This window comes from Rhyacophila brunnea, unplaced genomic scaffold (assembly GCF_057557595.1).
Source record: "Rhyacophila brunnea isolate RB1 unplaced genomic scaffold, BYU_Rbru_1.0 scaffold_6, whole genome shotgun sequence".
Taxonomy (NCBI): domain Eukaryota; kingdom Metazoa; phylum Arthropoda; class Insecta; order Trichoptera; family Rhyacophilidae; genus Rhyacophila; species Rhyacophila brunnea.
In genome coordinates this window covers 17,617,558-17,641,227 of record NW_028233276.1, presented here as the reverse complement: position 1 = coordinate 17,641,227, position 23,670 = coordinate 17,617,558, and the positions used below count along the sequence as shown (strand labels likewise).

The 23,670-nt window shown below is 33.4% G+C and overlaps 1 protein-coding gene across 17 annotated transcripts in view; it reads right to left on the bottom strand.

Moving 5' to 3' along the window:
• ens (MAP7 domain containing protein ensconsin) overlaps window positions 1–23,670 on the bottom strand; it is a 536,619-nt gene that overhangs the window by 367,091 nt on the left and 145,858 nt on the right. Inside the window, exon 1 of one of the 17 annotated variants that reach the window (XM_085956457.1) lies at window positions 11,990–12,063. The exons of the other annotated variants lie outside the window; for them this stretch is intronic. The gene's annotated coding sequence lies outside the window, so the exon portion shown is untranslated. Of the gene's footprint in view, window positions 1–11,989; window positions 12,064–23,670 lie in introns of those variants that run through there. 17 annotated transcript variants of the gene reach the window in all.

Below are 23,670 nucleotides of genomic sequence, written 5' to 3'. Positions count from 1 at the left end.
TTCATAATATTATACTTGCTTCGATTTACTAAATTCTGTATTTACAATAATGAAAACTAAATAAACGTATAAACATTATACTATAATAATCGATATATTACAGAATTCTAATATGTACATATAGTTAGTTATCTACGATCTCTACCGGACAAATGAAAAGAACCCACTCTTTTTTATATAAAAAAAGGAAAAGTATGCAACCATTAACCCCCCTCCCCCGAACCGCGCAAAGCAACATTTAAATTATACCAAATATTTGGTAATAAAATAACAAGCGAGACAATATCATTAATGACTAAATAATTTACTGTGTATTCCAAATTACGCACGAAAATAACAATAGAGTTCTGCCTATAATGCCAGAACTACCTAAACGCAACATATTTAATAATTGGCGATTACGAATCTATTTAGTTACGCAAGAGACAGGAGAACAATGGACAGCGAGCATAATAATAATGCGATCTTGCAATATTTTCCGGAAAGGATGCCAAAAAGTATGTGCGTTCTTTAGGAAACAGTATATTTTTACTGGCCATACAGGTACAAGGTCAAAATAAAAAATAATTGTGGAAAATGCCTGTCATTTATCTATTCTTTATCGTATCAATCCGACCAAAATTCAATAAAAACATGTCTTGGTTACTGACAGGGAGGTATGGATAATATACATTAAGAGACAGTGAGATGCATGTTGGGCATAATGCACATGGATCGAAAAATAAATTAATGGGTGAGAAAGCAAACAAGATTTCGGCGTAATACAAAACTGAAAGACTCAAAGGTTAAGATGGACACGTCTCATCATCCGGTGGCAAAGCAGAGGTCCTAGTCCACGGGATCGATGAGATAATCAAGTTTAGTGGGAGAACGTGGCAATAAAAAATAAAAGACCGGAAGAACAAAGACAAGCAGATGCCTTCATCCAGAAATGGGTCCCATGGTGATTGACATTAAAATATAATATATTATATAATATATACTAACGCGCAAGGAGACTAAGAGAATTTTATAAGGGTACATCATTAAATACATTTATAATCGAAAATAATATATTCTAGTAAAATGTTCATACATATAGATAGTATCACAGGAAAATTCTAAAAAGGTATTACCAGCCTACTTAGGAAGATACAAAAGGCTTTTAGGAGAGAGCTTAGAAATAAATACGTGTGTTAATATATACCTGTATGTAAATATCTTATAATTCACACGAGATTTAACATTTTTGGAAGTGTAAAATAGAATTTACGAAAACACTTCATGAAGCGATACATCTAATAGAAATTCAAACGTATTTTATAACGCCAGTATCCATACTATCTATAATAAAGACAACATAACCTTCAAAGTGTTAATATAATGAAAAGTTTTTTGAACGAGTTGGATGAACAATGAGCTTCACCATTATAGATGTCCAAAGCTCGATGGATTCCGCCCCCCAAAAGGTCAAGACCTACGCAGGGGTGTACAAACCCAAAAGGATCAGTTTAGAGTTTACCCTGTATTAAGATTCAAGGATTATTATTACCTAATAAATGATTTATTATTATTTTTGTGATGGGTGCTGATGTTACATAATAAATGATTTATATGGCAATAATATTGTAATAGAAATCATTATAATAATAAAATAACGATCGATATGTTCAAGAACCAAAGATTCCCAGTTTGAATTGACACAAACAGAGGAAGAGAGTTCACTTTGATGTGATTATTGTGATATATTGGGATTATAGAAACCAAAGCTCCCAAAGTCTATCCTAACTTGCTAGATACGGTAAGTGGAAGTGAGAGATAATAATAGTTACCCGCATATAAGGTACGTCAGGGAAGTAAGGGTGAACTTTTCAAAACTAGTAAATTCACGAATAGGCGACGATGGTATAAAACACACTCTCACAGTGTCATTCTTCAACATAAATAACGTATAATATTTAACATACATAATTTTAAAAACACTCATAAGAAAATATAGCCAAAAAATCTTTTTGAAAAAAGTAAGACACCAACCTGCATCTCTCAGGTTTCGCGCTCACGCACATATACCACTATGCTAAAGGTACCATACTTAATTACGATAAATTTTAACTAATGGCTCTTATAGTACTCTCTGAAGCGCTTTCTAAATTAAGCTACTATTGGCTATCGGCTTTTGTATTTTAAATCAATTTAGCCGAGGACACCGAGGCGTTTCAGATTAAATAATGTCTTGTCTTTCACCAGGTAAATTGAGTAAGTGTTGGGTCTTATTTTGGAGCGAAGGTAAGAGGACACTTCGCCTCAGTTTAAAGGGCGAGGAATCACACATTCACGAATCAAAACTATAGGACGCGGTCACACCGGTTTCTTTATGGTCAATTTAAAAACAAACTTCTAGTAATCTGATTAATGAAATTAAAAAAAAAAGATATGTTTAATGTTTACTCTCCAAGATTCCCATGAAATCATTTAATATTACAACTGAATATATACGCATTTTACATTTCTACAACTCAATTCCTATGAGCCTGTGGAGCGATCGCCCAAAATCAATCCCGCAATCGACGCGTTGGACATGCCTGGTGTATAAAGTAAATTTAAACCACCGCGAAAACAACGTGACGATTATACAATAATGCGTATCATCTGAAATCCCGTTTTTACTGTTAAACTGTACGAAGAACTAATTTTAAATTACACTAATATTATTCCAATCAAAGAGTTTGCAGTTTTACGTGATATCAAGACGGCAAAAACGGAGAATAAAAAAAGCAAATTATATTTGCTTTAACTTAAAACATAGAAAAAAGACTAGCTACGTGATTAAAAAGTTAAAAAAAATACCGCTGCAAATAACAGAAAGAAAACATCATGAGTAATGAATGTCAATAAGACAAATAAATTTATGTACCTACGCTTTGGCGGAATTTTGTGGCGGGGTAAAGTCATAGACCATAAATTGGTAGACATTGGTAATATAAATAAATAATCAATACTTCTCGTTTGACAACAATCGGTTTAAATAGTGGTTAAATTATGTAAACTACATGTGTAGGAACAGGAACAGCGAAAAGATTTTTTTATTTACTATACCTTAAAATTACGTCAGATTATTCTAGTCCACTGTGTAATCATTCTCTAACAGTTAGATATCTACTTGTGTGTGTATAAGATTTTAAATTCAGAGTAGGTCAATCGATAATTCAGATTTATTCAACTGTTCCGACTAAAACTATTCGTATCAATTATGGGAATACCACAACAAGAAATCTAACTATGTATATTCTGTTATTATTTAAAATAATACAAAATATCTAGTACTTTATTCCAGTCAGTTTAATAATAATAAGGACCGGTTAGGACTACACATGATTGTGTTTTATTTTAATTAATACAATATCTCTCCACCATCAATTGACAGTTAACACCATTAAAGAGAAAATAGAAGAAAAAAATATACTTATATTTTGTTATAAAATATAGGTAATATTTTGAAATAATATATTGGGTTATGTTTCAATTAAAGCAATGTGTTTCCACCAAGAATTGACAATTATTAATAACACCATTAAAGTGAACCATTACCTTACTTTTCAAAAGCATACCTACTTAACCAAACTGTTTCGTCGGGTACATAATATACTATTTTTGTGGGGTTTACAATCTTGTCAACAGCTTAAACTTGTAATCTGCGATGCTCCTTTCATGTAAATAAATAAATAGCAATTAAAGAACTTACCAAACAGTAAACAACCCTTTTGTGTTGAACATTTTCGAAACCCGTTTAAGCATTAACGGTAGGTATGAACTATCCCACCACCTCTCACCCTACAAAGGTGCTACATGAGTGATCTACCCCATACTAATGAGTTGACATGGAAGAAAGCGCGAGAAATTGTGTTATATACGGATTTTAAGTTTTGTCTTATAATTCGAAGCGGTACTATTATCGTGGGCTATATGTTTCTACATTTAACGATACTATTGGTTTAACGCCACCGTCAAAAGACTCAATTCGTAATCGTTTGTGTTGTAGCCACAGAAGCTAACACAATTAACGATGGTGTATCTATACTGGCCTTAATAGCAAACAAAAGCTGAAAATAGATTATATTAAACACAATCTATTAAGGTTGAATACATATGTCAAAATCTCGACAATATATTATACATGTCAAAATTATCCAGACAAAGTATCGGAGGCATCTGATTGGTTCAACCATTTTGACAGATTTTATACTGATGTTAATTTTGCCTATTATGTCAGCGGTGGCGAACCTACGTGTACCACACCTAGCAAGCGGGCGAATTCTTGTGACACACGAAAGAATTATTGTAGAACGATCTTAATCCTCCAAACATCAAAAACAGGTTTAAAATTTACAGGAAAAGGCAAAAAAATCCCATGCAAAATATTTGGCTGACTACTGTTCGTCGACTGATTAGGAATGCAATTTCAAAAATTCCAGATTAAAAAATTTAACGATAAGAGTCAAAAGAAGATACTGCGATTTAGATTGTGGAATGAACTAATTTAAAAAAAATCCTTTGGCACACCACGCGTTATCACCAACCATTTTAGTAGTTTGGCAAATAATCATAAAAGCCATCCCTAGTCTATGCGAAGTATACGTGAATCATTAGGTTGAAATCTAAACCCAAACCGAATATAACCTAACTGATATTCAGAGATTTCGACATCAAGGAATATTGAGTGTCTGTATTTTGATATGTTAACGTTTCGACCGATATCCGAATATTATGTTAAGTCTATAATAATCAAAACAGCGTGGAAACTTCAGTAGTCCTTCGTTCTACGCACAAACTCTGCGGAGCGGAAAAATCGGCAGCTCAGTCATCATCAAAATGAATGCGAGTTTAATTGTGGCGAACAATAGAATAGTACAAGATGCCTTGCATTGAATTACCCTGACCATCGCATTTGGAAGAGAAGACAATCTAACATAATGCAAGGCTAATAATGTTTGCGGTTTAGGTACGAGGTCGGTCATCGCCGCTTGTCCATTCCAACTCATGAGGAAGTCAAAAATTAGGAACGAATCACATAGAAGTCAACTATAGATATGATCGTTGATCGTGATAAGTGAAATGATAACAATGATAAGTTGGTTTAATAACGGTATGCTTACTAAGTATTAATATACAGTAATAACGTGAAAAGATTTAATTGAAATAATTTACGCATTACTATAAATCATTTATGAAACTGCGAGTAGACCTCATTCATGTATTATTTACTACTCTAATTTATTAGTAAACCAACGTGACGCGCATTAGTTTAATTACAGAATAAGTTTTCTTGAATATATTATCTACTTGGCCTTGATAATATTTCACCTGATATGTAACACAAACAATCGTGAACACCAAAAATATAATTTAATTGAGCATTTTAATTAACTGAAAAGTGTAATTTTTAAATCGTCGATAACAGCTGTGGGTTACTGAACGTCAAGCAATGCAATGCTATTTAATTATGTACTAGAAATCAATGGTCTCCATAATTTCGTTCGATTTGGCATTAGGTAGGTAGGTATGTGTAATTTTCATACGTTGTTACAAAACCTATGATTTACGAAAAATCTTATTTTTTCTGCAAATAACGTATTATTAAATTTTCAGGTTAAATATGCATACTTCCCTACATAAAAATACAAAATAAGAAATGTAATCAATCACGCATGATTATTGATATTCTCCAATATTGCTAAAAATGAATATCATATTTCGTATTCCAAAGGGTTACCTTTTCACGGTCTGATCGAAGACTTACCTACATACATGAATTCGCAATTTTAATATTAAACTACATATTATGCAGTTATGCCTAAAATGTTTTAGATTTTACTTATCTATAATATAGTATTTTTCGATGTTATTATTAAAACAGGCGAAACGGCAAAAACTAAAATTTTGAACATAATAAATTCTCCGTGATGAAATGCACTTTTTGGTCGATCTGTTTGAATTTCCGTGCACCAGATTCGATTTAGCAATAAAACCAATTTATCAAAAACGTTAGTTAGACGTGAAATGACTAGTTTTTATACTCAGCAGGGAGTTTCCCGGTATATTGCACCGAACACATCGTCTTACGATGTTCTAAAAGATCCTTAGACTTTTAAAAATCCATTCTATTCTATTCATGATGATTTAAACATGGCCAGTAAACGAATACTTCTGAACTAAAGAGAGTTGATTGAAGTTTTTGATTCCCATTCTGCAGCGTTTTTAGTATGGTTGAATATAAAGACAAATTAATTATTGTATTATGTACGTTGACGCATAAAACATAGCGGCTATAAAATATTGTGTATCTTCGGCGGGTGTTTTCGGTGTTATATAATTATTTACGTAGGTACTTAATTACACATACAACCAAGTAGTGTCGTGAAGACGATGGATTGAGGAGGCCATGGCTTTATTTTGGAGGAATGAATTGTGTTGAAATGTTTGCAGTTTTTAACATATGCATGCGATAATAGTGTAAAGTTTCCTACAAATTGTTTAAACGCATAAAAAAACACTTGTGACGATACACAGTTTTCCTAATCATGTTTAACTGTAAGTCGGCGTACCAGCCAATAAGAAATACCGGGTGCAGAAGCTTTTTTTATAAATAGGTGCACCTAATGCAATTAGCGTCATTATGCACGCGTACTTATACAAATGTCTCATTGTCATTGGAAGCAATTACATGATTCGCAATTTCCGCCATTGTCTTTTCTTTCCTGGCGAAAAACGTAAAATACTTGTACACCAAGCCGGGCGTACGAATAATTTTATTTATTATGCACGTGATCGTGCGGAAGGTTTAATTTTAATACTTTAATAGATACGGACAAAAATGCGATACTTTCACATACAATATTACAATAAGAATGTATGCAATGCAAGAACACTAAAAAACAGAATTCATACTATCAACCAAGGCTAGGCTGTACAACGGAAAATAATTTCACTTGCGTATTACCGGTAACACGCTTACATGACACCCAAATACATTGTCATTCGAGTTCTTACTTTGAAACGTGGCTGTATCGACGTACCATAATCATGGGCCAACTGATGAGGTTTTGCGGACAGAGCGGTATGATTTACTCCCATTCACAATGCAGGGAAAGATTGTAACAGAAGCGTAGGTAGATAGATGATGTCTGGGCGACATTTGTATCATCATTATGGTACATAAATCATGCATTGCTGTGAGGCAGCAGATTCCAAACGGTGGCAAACAAAGGAAATAATAATATATAATAATAGAACATGGCAATTTAAAGAAAATGATGTCCGATTATGAACCAGTAAAAATATTGTCTTAAGTATGTATATAGAAGTATTTCTTAGTATCGTTTTGAACATGGGTTCATAGCCCGAAACTGTCAACATAAATAATTCAATAATTATCGTATAATTAACAAAATACTTACAATGGAGTTCTACCGCGAAAACAATCCAATTAATAAACAATATCTATTTGTGTTCAGAAATTTACTTCCCGTCCATTTGCTTAATAATTTCTGCGGGTGGGAGAGAAAGATATCGGTCCGATAAAAATGTTGTGATCACTTAATAAAAAGATCGGACACACGAATTAAATAGAAGACACAAAAACGGTGAAAGTGCCAATTAATTACGAAAAATGCCGTAATTAAGTTATAATAGCGACGTTTACGCCGCTGACCGCTTGAAAGATGACCAAATACAGCGTGTTTCAAATTGAAGTGTCCTGTACAACCGGCACAAGTAGATTGAATTTTTTTTATGAAGACGGAAGTCGTATCCAAAGACTTCATTTTTTTGCAAACAGCTTTCCATCCTGCCAAAAATCTATTTACTTCATATTGGAACAACGAAATAGATACCAATGCAATGGTTCAATAAAAATCGTGTAAATAGCACTTTCCTCCGAATAGGTATATTTAAAGGCAGTAGGAGACATCAAACATTGACTTCTAATGCATAAACCAGACGAGATAATGTTTTCCACCATTTTGTAAAGATTTATTTCGCAGCTACTTGCATGTGTTACCTGTCGAATATTTCGCGCGTATTTTTTGACATATCGTCAGTTGAAAGCTTAACATTTAAAACAATGGATCGTTTCTCCACTGCACAACACATCAAAATCGTACACTCATATTACGAAATTGGCTAATCTTCGGGAGAATTCAGTAAAAATCATCGCCCACCTAAGGCCTGTATTCGCAAGCTGATTAAAAATTTGAAGATACCTACGTGTAGTGTTTTGGATCGCCTGACACCTGTACATGTTCGTCCTGCCCGTTCACGCTAAAACATTGGTACCTACTGTAGGTACGTGAATGTTTAGCCGAATAACCAAAAATGTAGATTCCAAGAAGATCGTAGCAACTTGCATAAAAACCTTCACCTACACCCGTACAAGATCCAACTCCCGCAAGAACAAAAGACAATAGACCACCAATGGATTGCAGATTGGGTCTTGGAAGGGCAGGCAAACCGATGATGATGTTTCAAGGAAAATAATTTTCAGTGATGAGGCACATTGTCACATTAATAAGTAAAACTGTCGTATTAGGGGCGAGGAAATCCTACAAGTGATTCAAGAGAGGTCATTACATGCGTCGAAAATTAATGTTTTGTGAGGTTTTTGTGCAGGAGGCGTCATAGGTCCTTAACTTGAAAACACCTCAGATATATACCTACTAGAAAAAAATACATTTGAAAAAATACAACGCCCGACGGGATTTGAAGTCGTATATCCACTGGTATCGCGCCTATATGCTTTAACCAATTAAGCTACGAGCCTCCTACTTAAGTACGATAATTTTAACTAGTAGGTCCTACATGAAATGCTTATCAAATTGCGTTATTTTTGAATATCGGTTTTTGTTTTAAATCAAGGAATCATTAATTGACTTTATTACTAACCGAAGCTCGGTTCTCGCCAAACATTTAGTTATAACATCTACTTGAACTTGCTAACAATTTTTTAATGAACAATTTCTTTTATTCAACGAATAATTCACAAGCTTTTTTCTAGTAGGTATGTTCAATATATAGAATGTTACATTCTCAAATCTTGTTAATTTTATTATTCGTTGAATAAAAGAAATGGTTAATTAAATAATTAGCATAATATTATACAGTTATAACAGAATTCCCAATAATAATATATCGTCGTATGAAACACCCAGTAATCGAATAAACCAAATATTATATTAAAGATGAGTATGCACCTTACACTCAAATCGTATATTTAATAAAAAATAATTAATAATTGCAAGTGGGTTAATTGGCTTCGTATGGCGCCCATCTCGCCGGCGATAGGAAAGTTCCACACTCTCGGTGCGTATCGTCCAACCATACGTTCGACTTTCACAGCCAATTATCGGTATTATTAGTAATAAAAAGAGGAATTTGAAAAGAAATTAAAGATTCATCTCTTGATCACTTTGGATTGCAATGATAACAAAGAGGTCTGAAATAAATAACACGACTGTGCTGCTATAAACTTCTTTGGTAATTTAATTTCAAATAAATGGTAAGTCTTTATAAAAAAATGATACTATTTAAAATACGCGTATCATCATTTTAAACGAATCGTAAATTGAATACCATTTATTGCACTCGTACCTAAAGATAATAATAAATAGTTCACAGAGTGACAGAAAGAGTGAACAAGGAAATTCTTTTGCTAAAAAAGAAAGAGAAAGACACATAATTCTCACACAAATAAACTAATCTTCCATTGACTACAGTGCAACATTTTGCACCGATAGAGAATCCTTTGATAAAATTATTCATTATTGGACTGATTTGGACGTAACAATATCACAGATTTTGTAGCATCTTTAGGAAAACGACTGAAGTATTTTATCTTACAGATTAAATGGTTTAGATCAAGGCCCATTAAAGTTAGACCGTGAGACGAAACTGTAAATTTAGATCGTGGTGCTAGTTATTGCTCGTACTACATGGTAAATTATTTGTAAAACATGATGCTTGTTTCATATTGAAATGTATGGTAACATTGAACATTGGAAAATCTTCTTTTACTGCAAACAGGCTACGTCATTGTATACGAAAATTATCAATAACTAGCACTACAATCGCAACTCACAATTCAGTGCCCCAACCTGTCTATAGTCGGAGTTGGCTTTAGATGTGAGTTTTCCGAAGAAACATTAAGATATCATAAAGAATACATAACGAAAACTCGAACTCTATTGGTCATAAATCTTGGTAAATGACAAAATATGCACAGTTTTAGTGAAGCATATAGATTTATAGATAGATAGATGATGGAAGATAGAGGCCAAAACATCGGGAATAAGACACCTGGCTGAAGAATCTACGTCAGTGACGTTACTTTAGAGCAGAGGTATGGACAGATATGGACGTCGCCATTGCGCCTAACCTTTGCACGAGCAGCATTAAGGCTATACTTCAATTGAGGCATGGTCTAAAAAGATAGTGGCTAGGCGATGCGCTGATTGTGCAAATGACGCGTGCCAAACTAAATATAATTTGTCATAAAAATCCAACATGCGTCCATTTAACGTTATGTTTATTGTTATATTACTAATAATAATAGTATATTCATTGACATGTTTTCTTTTTTAAGTACATACGTAAAGTTTTTTAGTCATCTTTACAGATTTAAGAATATTTTCATCTGACGCCATGACAAAACAAATCGACGTGCGCACACTTCGACTGTCGGTCTCCGATTGGCGAGTCCAGGCGACGAGTGAGAAATTTCGTCGCACCTACTGTTGAAAATTATTTCCCGTTTTACTGAAGTACGCTCTTAAGAAAAACGAAAATATTTTTCGACACACCTAGAAATTAATGAAGACACACCAATGTGTCGCGACACAGCAGTTGAGAACGACTATTTTAGAGCATACATGAATAAGATGGAGATCAAAACAACGATATCTAATATTCGCTAGGAAGACGGCACATAAAGTAGTGTATTTACACACATATTAATTTATTACTAATAATAATAAAGATAGAAGAACATATTGTAATAGTATTTTATATCTCTTTCATTTAAATGAGGACAAGTAATTTTTCGGTCTTGTCATACAAAATTCATTAACAAAACAAGTAATAAAATTGAACTCTTGATATTATATGAAGATGCCTCATTCAGATATTAGGTATAATGGTCTAACGACGTCGAAGAAATCAGTACGCTAATTTTAACCATTCAAATTAAATTGAAAACGGGCGGGAGAATGGGTCCTGTATAAAAACGACATTTCTTTAGATTTATAGACAGATTTTATATACATTATTTTAGATTCATTTAAATTAACAAATGACTTTCAAGAAACGACTAGACGCCTTTCGCGTACGTTTCAGAATTCAGATATGCCTTTAAAAATGGGACCATCCATCTGCCATTGAAATAATTTTAAAGAAAAAACCACATCGTCAATATCATTTATTATCACAACAGACTAAATAAAATCACACGTTCAAAAACAGGTTAAACGATTTTATTTGGTACTCTCTCGATTTTATGATACAGTAAAATAAGTATAAAACAAATAAATTTAATATAAAATGCACGAGGATAATAAGTATTGCAAAAATATCAATGACCGACGAGTTTCTTCAATTTTAACTTAAATCCAAGAAATTCACTAATTCAATAATAATTTACAGTAAAAATAAGTAGGAAATCCATTTATTTTTTAACTTACACGGTAAATGGCATCACGTTTTCAATTATTGATTCAAATACTAAAGTAAAAGAGAGTGCTTTTCAAATACTCAGTATCTACCTACAATAATAATTCAAGTTCACCCAAGTGTACGGACGTTGGGTGCAACGAAATTTTACAAAACATTAAAAAATAACAGAACATTTTCTAATGGATATTTATTTATCAATCATTAGGTACCCAAATATATTTTAAAATATAATATTAACTTATTAATAAAATGTTATTTCCATTTGTTGTGTGCAAAAATTTTATATCATTACCTTATGTTTATATTCCTTGAAGACACTAACATCATAATCAAAAAGGAGTATCAGTGATTCAAATGCTGCTTACCTGGAAATAAAGAAGAAGAAAAATTAATTGATTTGTTTAAAAAAAAAATAACAACACGTTAAAATACTATTAATATTTGGAAACGCCTTATGTTATATTATCTAAGTTATATGGAACATAGACATGACTTTTCACTTCAGACTTACTAAGAAGACACCGTGCATTAAAATATGTCTGGTGCAGTAGTATTCCAGGTCACACCAGGAAATCGGTAACACGTCTTGACTCGATCATAAAATCTTAGAAGAATAAATAAATAAAAAAAGTCGTTGCCTTTGATTTCTACTATGTAGATTTAGTTTGACAACAGAATGTCGCCAACTTAGCCGAAGATTTCATTATCATTATTTATGGAAGGTATTATAAATTATGGCATATTTTTCTCTGTATAATCATATCAACCAGATGATACGCTAGCCGAATAATTCCGAGGTTTTTTGTACCGTATAATATTAAAAATGTAGGTATGGAACAATGAAAAGAAATTTGAAGTAAGAAAGAATACATTACTTGAAAATTTTATGAGAAGCCCTTAGCATACATTCAATTAATCAAAGTTCATGTCAGAATTTATAAGTGCGAAAATAAAAATAAACGCGATGGTATCCAGCCCATAAGAAAGTTATTTTTAAATACGACTAATAAAATAGGTAACGTATTATGTATGCTGACAATAAAAATATTCTGTTGCATATTATGCTACCGCAGTCTTCAATGAACTATTATTACGGGAAATGTGGAAGGCGTGAGAAACGATAATTAAGTATTCAAGCGGTGTGTTGGCAATTCAAGTCATCATCACATGTCAAGCGGCTAGTTACAGAAGGTGACAGCCGCTCATCATGCGTGCATGACAACTTACTGCAAAAAGTGCAGTTTTAGAAAACAACAGCGAATTATTATTTATTATTCACGACGATGCTCATATTGTATGATTATCAAGTGCAGATTCATTTAACCGACCGACAACAAGTGTTTAAACAAGAGAGACTATTAATATCACGAAGGATGTAATACAATATATAGATTCGTTTTGGCAATTTTCAGATATGAAATTAAATTGTATTATACTGCCGGACAAATTTACCATTATTCAACTAAGTAACACCAATCTTGAGCAAAATAACGAACCCACGCGAATCGTTGCGGATTTAAAAAAAATATATTTATATTGTATTAGTGTAAATATGTTGATAAGCACTATGCTGACATCAAAATATAATAGCAATTTTTACAAATCTATCAAACACGAATATAAGACGTATATATTATACTACTATATTATTAACACTGTATTCACGAAAAATAAAATAATTATGTTCAACTGAAGGTAACTTATACAACAAGACTAGCTACGTTTATCGATTAAATATTGTCAAGTATTACAGAATAACCCACCAAAAAAATAAACATAAATTTATTAGAAAGCTTAGATTTTTAATGAATTTGTTGTCGAGAATCGATTGAAAAAATGTGCGTAATAATGAGGAAGTGTACCCTAATTGCCGGTAACATCAATGCCACTCAGACGTCAGTACTACATTTGACATTTACCGCAACAATTACAACGCTTTTATCAATCGGTCCCAAAATTAACGCGATCCCATTTTTTGATCGATTTCCTTTCCGAAGTGGAACGAAGGGCTTAGTGCGCCAGATAGAATGAAAAAAATCTACGCTTGGTCCAATCAACGAGAAAAGTTTGTCGTTTTTCACTGTTAATTGCAAGTTTGGCGTGCGGGCGTTACGCGTAGCGTATTTCCAATTTACATCACTGCCGTGACTGGACAAAACTGAGAAGAAAGCGATAGGTATTCTATATTACAGTGATGGGGAAACATAACCCGGCTTATGCAATAATTGCTACGGCAGAACTACGGGCACTAAATAAGCATTGAACAATGAAGTTTCCTTAGTTATTAATTACACAATGACAATTTCATTGCAATAATGAATAATTAAAAATACACGTTTCAGTTCACCGAAGATCGCAGGTATTTTCAGGTGTTAAATCTCTTGGCATCCTAATTTTTACATGTCGAGACTTGAGATGATGGAGGCTAGAAGACAAACTGGATGCTGAAGATGGATGTTGAGAATACCAGTGGCGAATAGTGACGCGTAGGTAGGTTATGGGAGTCGTAGTGCATAGGTAGGTACTTGTCAATCATATTAAATTATACTTATAATAATATCGTACAATAAATTATGAAAATAGATATGTATCGGTTAGTTTTTGAAATGTAATTAAACCCTGGATCAAATCAATCTGCATCAGATGTGCGTAACTTAAAAATATATATATATATAATTATAAACTAACTATGATTGGTTTACCTCGACGAGAGTGAATAAAACAACCACATACCAATGTAATCTATAAAGTTTGCAGGTTTCATAAATATTGATGCACTGTGTATGTATGTGTATGTAGCTTTTTAGTTAACCGAACAAACAGACAGACAGCATTCCTAATTTTTTTTTTATATACAATAGTTTAGTACATATGTAATATATATATAAAAAAACAAGAGACTTATAAGAGTTATATTATAATTATAAGTTATGTTATAACGACCTAACAAATAAAAATAGATATTATGATATAATAGCAAAGTACGATCGAGTACATTTTCAATGGAAATATTGTAATCAATAATCATTGTTGTGTAATCCTACACAATTATATTACAGTACTTATAATTATAATTGAAGAGCATTATTTCATTACGTATGAAAGGTATTGATAATAAGTTCACCATCGCTGCGCAGGGCTCATCGTCAAGGGTAATTAGCGATTTCTTAAGATGATGTTGCGTACGGAATATTCACTTTGATTTCGATCACAAAACCGTTAATCTAAGTTTTTTACAAGTTAGCGCTGGCACACTGCACCATTTTCCGAAATTAACACTAGCCTCATCATACATTATCACGTTATTTTTTGTTCTTTATTTAAGTACACCACTTTGCAATCGGATACATCATATTCTACGTCAATTTATTGCGGCATTGAAATTTTTAAAACAGAAAAAAAAACTAATTTCGAAGACCAACGTGAAGTTATAATAACGCAGCGCAAAAAAAACCTCTCAGAAGTAAAATTGCGCCAAAATTCTAAGAAACAGCAATATTCAAATATGATATGGCTTTTTTGCGTTAACTTTGTTGTAAAGACTTGTCGTCATCATCAACTCGTAGTGTGCCTGACAGAATTCCCTGAATTTACAATGTGGTTCATTCGCCTTACTATCATCCATCATCATAATAACTAACATAAACGTCCACCCAAACTCTATGAAATAGTCTTCTACCAACTTGAAATTCTATAATTCGATGGGTAAGGATATTATAATTGCATTATGAAATGTGCTTTCATCAAAGATTTTGATAAACTTGTGCTTAGACGAAGTCGTATTAAAACCAGAACTAGGCCAAGCAATGGTGAATAGAGGTTGTGATCGGACACTTTTTTTATCACAGTTATTGAGAAATAATAAGAAAAGTTGAATCTCATGTCTCGAGAATTTTTAAGATTCTCATTTCTCGAAAAATCGTTAACGATAATTTGAGATTTTTTTTCACCAAGAATAAGTATCTATATTAAAACAAATTTGAGTTTCAACAAATGACATTTAACCTTGACCTCCCGGGCGGATCCGTTACGAAAAATCGCACAGACGTAACGAAAAATCAAGTCACAAAAGTAGTGCGGCCGCGAGACTCCTGTCGACCGTCAACGGCGCTTCGGGAATGACGTGTAAACCCGCGTCCCGTAATTTATTTTATTTTCTTCCAAATTTGGACAACCAGCATTCAGATAATCAGTGGGCAAAGCATGATCCATGTTTTTTATCTTTAAATTATCGATTTTGATTTTGGACCGGTTTCATCCACCTCAAAGGTCCTGGCTAATATTAAAATAAGTGAAACTAGTACTACATACTTATTGTGTTTTATTTTAATTTATTATGTGTCTAAATATTATAATAGTTCCTAAGTTCAATATATTCCTATTTTCTAATGGTTTGTCCATTATAAGGTTAGTATTTTGAAAACTTGATTTAAAAATCGTATATTATGAAATCTGATTGGAAGTTTCCAATGTCGTTACAAATGGGAACTTAGAGAAATCTTACATCACGAGCAGCGCCTGCAATATAGACATGTGCAGTTTTCCCCGCCGATGTAGATCGCTAATTGAACACGTACAATCCATAACCGCCGTACAATGTGTGCGTCCCGTCCCGTATGCACATTTGTGCAAGGTGAATCGCGAACAGACCACTCCGTTCGCACAGCTATTGATTTTCAATGCTTTCACTCGGCAAAGGAAACTTGACTCACACCGCAGGCTTAGCAACGCAAGTGATTTAGATCGATAAGACAATGGACGATCAGCGATTACCTTCTCGGACTTTCATCTAAGCCCCAAACAAATATAATCACTACTCAGTATTCGACGCAAATTACTATTAAAATTATGATTACGTTTATTAGATCGTATTAATTATTACTGTTTATTTTTTTAATTAATGTTTTAATTAGCAATTAAAGATTAGATTGATTGCTCGACGTATTTTATTAATACTGTTTAAGCCACCGAGTACGCCTGTTCCACATTTTTTTTTAAATTTGACTTTTACTTTTTTCCATTACCCAAAGGCCTGCTAAACGTTTACTATACTGTCGACTGAGGATACTAGATGGAATTCGAATTTAAATTCTAATCGATTTATTAATTGTTTTTATTACGTTTACAAAATGCGTAAGACTATGAGATAAAAATTAAGTTCATTCATTTTTTCATAATTGTACATTTTTTACAATTACGCCTAGTGTATCAATAATATGATAATCATATCGGTACCCATGTTGTAACATAATTTTCAATATTTAAAGTAAAATACTGAAGAAATGTGGAATATAAGTAATTGAAAAATTGACACATTCTATAAAAAAAATTGTATTCAGTCAGAAGTCAATCGCAGTATACAAGTCTTCTAACAAACTGTTCACCGATGCCCAGAAAGTCTGGAAAGCTAATTGGCCAGGTAAAAAAGGGTACGATTTCACTGGGAAACCGAAAACATTCTTCCACAATGAGTAAAAATGGAGAAGCTGATCGAGATCCAGTATTCCAGAGTGATAATAATTCTACAGTCATGACAAGGGAGAAAAATATATGTATATGTAGGTACCTATAAAACAAAAAAACTTACACGGTAATACAGATAAACATAAAAAATAGAACTGAGATGACGTATTCTTAGCATTGCTAAATAGTAAATAGGTAAGTACACCAAAACTTACTAGAGCGGTCATTAGTATCTACAATTTTACAAATAGGGCACATACGGTAAAAACGGTGTAGGTAAGTACCAATATTTATTTGTCAATTCACAAATTTTATTTCGATTATTACCTCGATTGAGCTATGTGCGGCAATCAATTTATCGTGTGCGCGCGCACTAGTACGTACAATAATAAGATAGTAACGAGGAGATTTTAAGCAAGTATTTTAGCTTTCGTAATATTGATAAAGTAGTTAAAATTTAATCTTTTAGCGACCATTGATAGGTCACCCTACCAGGCTGCGGGATTTTTATTTACTTCCTAATATGTCATACGTTGACATTTTACATTAAGGAGTAGAAATGGAACGATTTCACTCATTCATATCCTTATTGAAAGCCGTCGATTGCTTATCGCTCTGTGATTTTTCATTCTGTGGCGATAGACAGACATTACGAAAGTACTTCAAATCTGACAAGATTAAAATGGATTTCAACGCATCGTCGCAAAGGTCACCTTAATTTACGTACGTTACGATCCTGGACGGGCAGCCAATTTTTTATATGCGCTCCCTTAAATTGATAACGACGTCTAAATAAAATGGGTCCTCTTTACCTGAAATACTATATTATTATCGGCATTACGTAGGCCCCTCGTTGCCCGTTGTTCGTTATCGAATACCGTTCCACTCGACGAAGTGTTCATTAAAATTGTGCTATTAATTGAGGAGCGGGCAGGCAGACAAGCACATTAAGTCGGAAGTGTGCCGCGGACGGGTCAACAGTCTCTCGCACTTTTGCAAATAAATTTATTTGCACTAATAACAAGTGGGCGAAAAAACGCTTTGTCCGAAAAACAACCAATTAAGAAGAGATCTCTAATTAATGTATTCAACTATTGTAACAAATCGCCCACCCAATATGGATACATGCCCATTCACAAATTTTAAATACAAATGAGAATATATATTAATTAAAATATAATTCAAACTTAGTACAATATAACAATCCGCGGATATATCATTAGCGTCAATTTTAGAGTGAAATAATAAAGCGTTTGGTGTAATACGAGGGTGGGTCAATAATTTCTTAGAAAAAAGCATTAAAACAGTTTTTATTTTTGTATTTTTTTTTTATTTCTCAACATAATCTCCTTGGAGCTCAATACACTTGGTTAGACGTTTCTCAATTTTTTTTAAACCGTCAGAAAAATAAGTTTTCGGAAGGTCCTCAAAATAAGCATTTGTCCGATCGATGACTTCTTCATTTGAAAAAAAACCTTGTCCACTTAGCCATTTTTTTAAGTTTGGGAAAAGGAAAAAGTCACTGGCGGCTAAATCTGGCGAATACGGTGGGTGGTCGACCAATTCGAACTTCAATTCTTCAATTTTAGCCATTGATCGTAAACATGTGTGAACACGGGCATTGTTCTGATGAAAGAGGATTTTTTTCCTGTTTAAATGAGGCCATTTTTCTTCAATTTCGTTTTTTAGCTGGTCCAATACAGATGCATAATAATCCCCTGTTATTGTTTTTCCTTTTTCCAAATAGTCAACGAAAATAATTTCACGTGCATCCCAAAATACAGTAGCCATAACCTTACCAGCTGATTTTACGGTTTTCGCCTTCTTTGGACATGGTTTGTCTTCGCAATCCACTGCTTTGACTGTTCTTTCGTCTCGGGAGTATAGTGGTGTATCCATGTTTCATCTACAGTCACAAAGCGACGAAAAAATTCATCCGGATTGCGTTGCATGAGCGACAACAGGGCTTTAGAGGCCACCACCCTATTGCGTTTATTGTCGACTGTGAGCAAACGCGGCACCCATCTTGCAGAAATATTTTTCATGCCCAATTTGTCATGTAAAATAGAAATGACGCTACCTTTTGAGATCCCTGTAACCTCAATTATCTCACTCAACTTTAATCTTCGGTCACTTAACACCATATCGTGGATTTTATTGATCATATCTGGTGTAGTCACCTCTACAGGACGTCCTGAGCGTGGTTCATCCTTTGTTGATGTACGACCACGTTTAAATTCATTTAACCAGTTATAAATAGTTGCAAGTGAAGGAGCAGATATGCCGTGAACTAAATCCAACTCATTTTTTATTTCCTTTGCTGTTAACCCTTTTATATTAAAATGTTTAATAACAGCTCTAAACTCAATTTTCTCCATTTTCCATTTTCCACAAGCAATTTTTTTTTTAAATGTACGAAAAACACACAACAACCCGACCAATCTGATTGAAACTTCGCAGCATACTGAATCGGTAGTGCCGCTGCATGAAAACAAGCCGCTTACAGTACTAGTCGCGCCACTTGTCGGCTTTTCTAAGGACTTATTGACCCACCCTCGTATCTTCGATAGTACATGGAATTGGAGGAGACTATTTTTAATTGCTCCACTCCGACATCAAAATATATATAAAAGAAAAATCGAATTAATGTTTTTAAAAAAATGCGGGCAGCAAGCGGCTCTTAGCAATTCCATTGCCCAAACTCCAAGCAGGGCAACGGTAATATCGATTTATAAAAGATTCTCTCCACCATCAGACATATTTCAAAATCTGCCAGACGCCCTTGCGAGTCCCAAGTCCTTGGCAACATGCAATAGTATGCTTGATTTCTATAATGGACGACAGGTCTAAAACCGAGGATCTAGCAGACTCAAGAATCTCTTCGCTTTCCACCGACATATTATAGTGAGAAATTAAACCCCCATTTGATATCAGTTGAGATCTTCCAAATGATTACATTATTAGTTCATAGTATATTAACGTTACTGTTTCTACTATGTTCTAAGAGGGTTATTTCAACATAAATATATTATCTGAATTCAAGAGAACACGTAAAATGTAAATATTATAAATAAATATGTTGTTATATCAAAAGTATTATAGTGTAATACATATTTGAGGACTGCTATGAAAACAACATAATGTAAATTTATAGAATAATATTAAATTAGGTAGGACTTTCACGATTCTGCCACGTCATTACTTCCCTGCCTATTATATTGCGTATCTTCTATGAACATTCGCTGTTTAGATTTAACTAACAGCTTTTCAACATAATTACGACTGGAAACAATCATAACAGTTGGTTTTCAGTATCTTGGGTTTGCCACTTTGCAAAATGGACAATCGCCATCTGCCAAGGACCCTCGTTTCATTAAAACAATGTTATCCCGGCTAGATTCTGTGAATCACTTTCCGTACTCGGGAAACTTTGAGGAAACTTTCAAGATAATAATATATCATCTTGGAATTATTATTATAAACTTCGCTGAAACGCAAAGAATAATTATTAGAGACATGTTTTCGCACAATCTATAGCCTGGCACGGTTTGTAAATATCTTATAGTACCTACTAACAATCGAAATATTAAATTAAAGCTAAAATATGAGAAATCGAACCTGAGCGAAATATAATAGATTCATTAAATAAGTAGGTACGGTACATACACAATTTGTCTAAATAAACGGGTTTTCAAACAAAATAAAAACTTCTGCCAACACACAATATACGAGATAGATAGGCGATAATTATACGGCCATGACGGCCCAGTGATTACGCGACAGTCGTATAATGTCGTGGATCCCAGGGTCGAACAACGGGTGTATCGAACATAGAAAACAATAAAGTTTCTGTCAAAATACTGAAGAAACCGCGGCGTTTTTTATACATAGTGTATTGTTGTAATATTAAAACTAAGTATACTACTGCAAAAATTATTGCAATTTACCGTGTGTATTTTACAAGTATTGCTCGTCGAGATTTTATCATGGGGAATCGGGAATCATTCCGCGGCTAGTGGATAGCATTAAACAGTAAATTACACACGAACACATTTCGTTCTTGAAATAAGTTTCTCGGAGAAAACCGAAGTTCGCGAATAATAATATATTAGGTTCGTGACGCCTCCCTGCGCAGCCCTGTTAATAATTCAAACGATGAGATAAATTAGGGAATAAAATACGTTTTAAAATGAGCACATTTCTCACAAATTTTGCCGGTCGCGAGTGAGAAAATTCCTATACATTTTCGGCAATATAACATATGGAAATCTGTCCTCCTTTGCCGTTAGAATATTTTATTCCAACAAAGTGTACATTTTCCACTTTGGAACATCTGTGAAATGCCATTTCCTCGAACGACAGTCCATATAAAAATAGTCATAAATCGAATTTTACGTCTTGTAAAGTGTATACGTAAACGCAAACCTATGAGATGCGAACGCGATTTTTCCGATATCTATTTGTTAATATGGAGTGGTGTAATTTTATTAGGCTATTCGACTGAATCAGCCAGCACCAGTAAACATACTTAGACCAAATTGATTTTCTACAATAACTTTTATATACATTGATTATTCATCGTAGGCACTATAACCCAAAATGCCTGTATCCAGGAAAGGTCTCCACCCCTCTCTGTCTGAAGCAAGTTTCCTCCACTCGCTTGGTCTTGGGAATGCTATCTCTCTTTCTTCACAGTCCAACCACCGCAGTTTATTATAGACTTATAGAGGATACCTTTGAGTAAATACTGCCATGCTAAGTAAAAAGACTCTGATTTCACTAAAATGAAAATACTGTATATTTTCTTAGCAGGGCAGAATAGGTGTCTTCCCATATTAAGACACGGCCTGGCCAACCGAGTTTTACGAGTTATGCGTGAACCTGAGACATAAATTCGTCACTTTATCTAATCCGTAGCTATTGATCATAAACGAGTTTTGACAGACTTTTACCCGCACTTTATCTTGACTTAATTGATCGTCCGAGAGTACATCATTGGCAGGCCTTTACCCTTACATTATGACAAACGCCCTTTTATCTATATCATCGCACAAAGCGAAATTATAAAATAGGTACATCCTACTAAATTTAAAAACTAACACCTAACCACGATAATATAATCATAATAGCATTTTTACTTGTGTACCTACCTATATTTCAAAATTATTAATCCAGCACATAAACAGCAGTAAAAATTGCAAGAAATTTAATTCTATTGCAGTAAAATGTATTTATAAAAAAAACTGCCTTATCTGAAATCAGTTTTTTCATTAGGTACGTTTGTAACATTAGTAGGAAATAAATTCCTATTCGATTTACACAAGCCAAAAGGTTAGTGTGTTACATTAGTGTGGAATACTGCAGAACAATGCAGATATGTGGAACATTTTCAATTTAATCCTGACGCTTCCTGAAACTTTTTCTTGTTTCCGATAGGTTGTCTAACATCGTCAAATATAAATAACCTACAAATAACACACTAAAATATGACATTACAAATAAAAATAATATATGGGTACAGGACAGGTATGTTTTATTTACATGGACTTACAATAATGTACGAAGTATTTGAAAAATAAAAAGGATATAATTTTGTGTTAGGTATGATAACATAGATTGAAAAAATAACCTACAATGCAATAATGGCGATTATTGCAAATCCTATTAGGCCGCATTTTATTGTCAAAATACATAATATGTAACTAAAAATAAATTCTTGCAAATTCGAGTTCGTCTGACTCCTGTGGGTCTATTCTATGCTTATCGACCGCTAAAGTGATAAAGTGAAAAATATTATCAAACTTAGGGTAGGTTTGTATCAAATTATTAGCACTTATTGTAACAATTACACGAAGCCGGTTTTTATTGTTGCAATAAGTGCTATATTTTAACAGCACCTATCTTGCTGCTGTTAAAATATCGCACTTATTGCAACAATAAAAACCGGCTTCGTGTAATTGTTACAATAAGTGCTAATATTTTGATACAAACCTACCCTAAGTTTGATACTATTTATCAATTTAGTGTTCGATAAGTATAGAATAGACCCACAGATGTAAGTCGGTGTAGGTATCTGTATTAAACTTTGGGGAGTAACTATAAAAAAATGAAATTGCTATTGTACATGAATTAATCATTTGTCGTTAGAGTTGCTTTTTCATAACTTTGCACTCCGGCTCTAGGATGAAAATGATGTAATATATTCTACAATTTTTTTTACATATATAATTTATTTGTTTTCTTATTCCTACATATATCAATACAAGTAAATATCATTTGATCTAATTTTATGCGAGGTAATCAGGCAAACTGGCGTATCAGTTCAGAAAAGGGTCCAAAAAAGGTGCAAAGTTATAAAACGTATACGTCTATCGCCATAATAATGATTAATCGTATCCAGAAAATTGCACGTATGCAGTTCACCGTGAGATATTGTATCAGAAACCGGTGGCCGCATAGCATTGAGATCAAATTCGTATCTAAATAAAACACTACAAATAATACGTAATA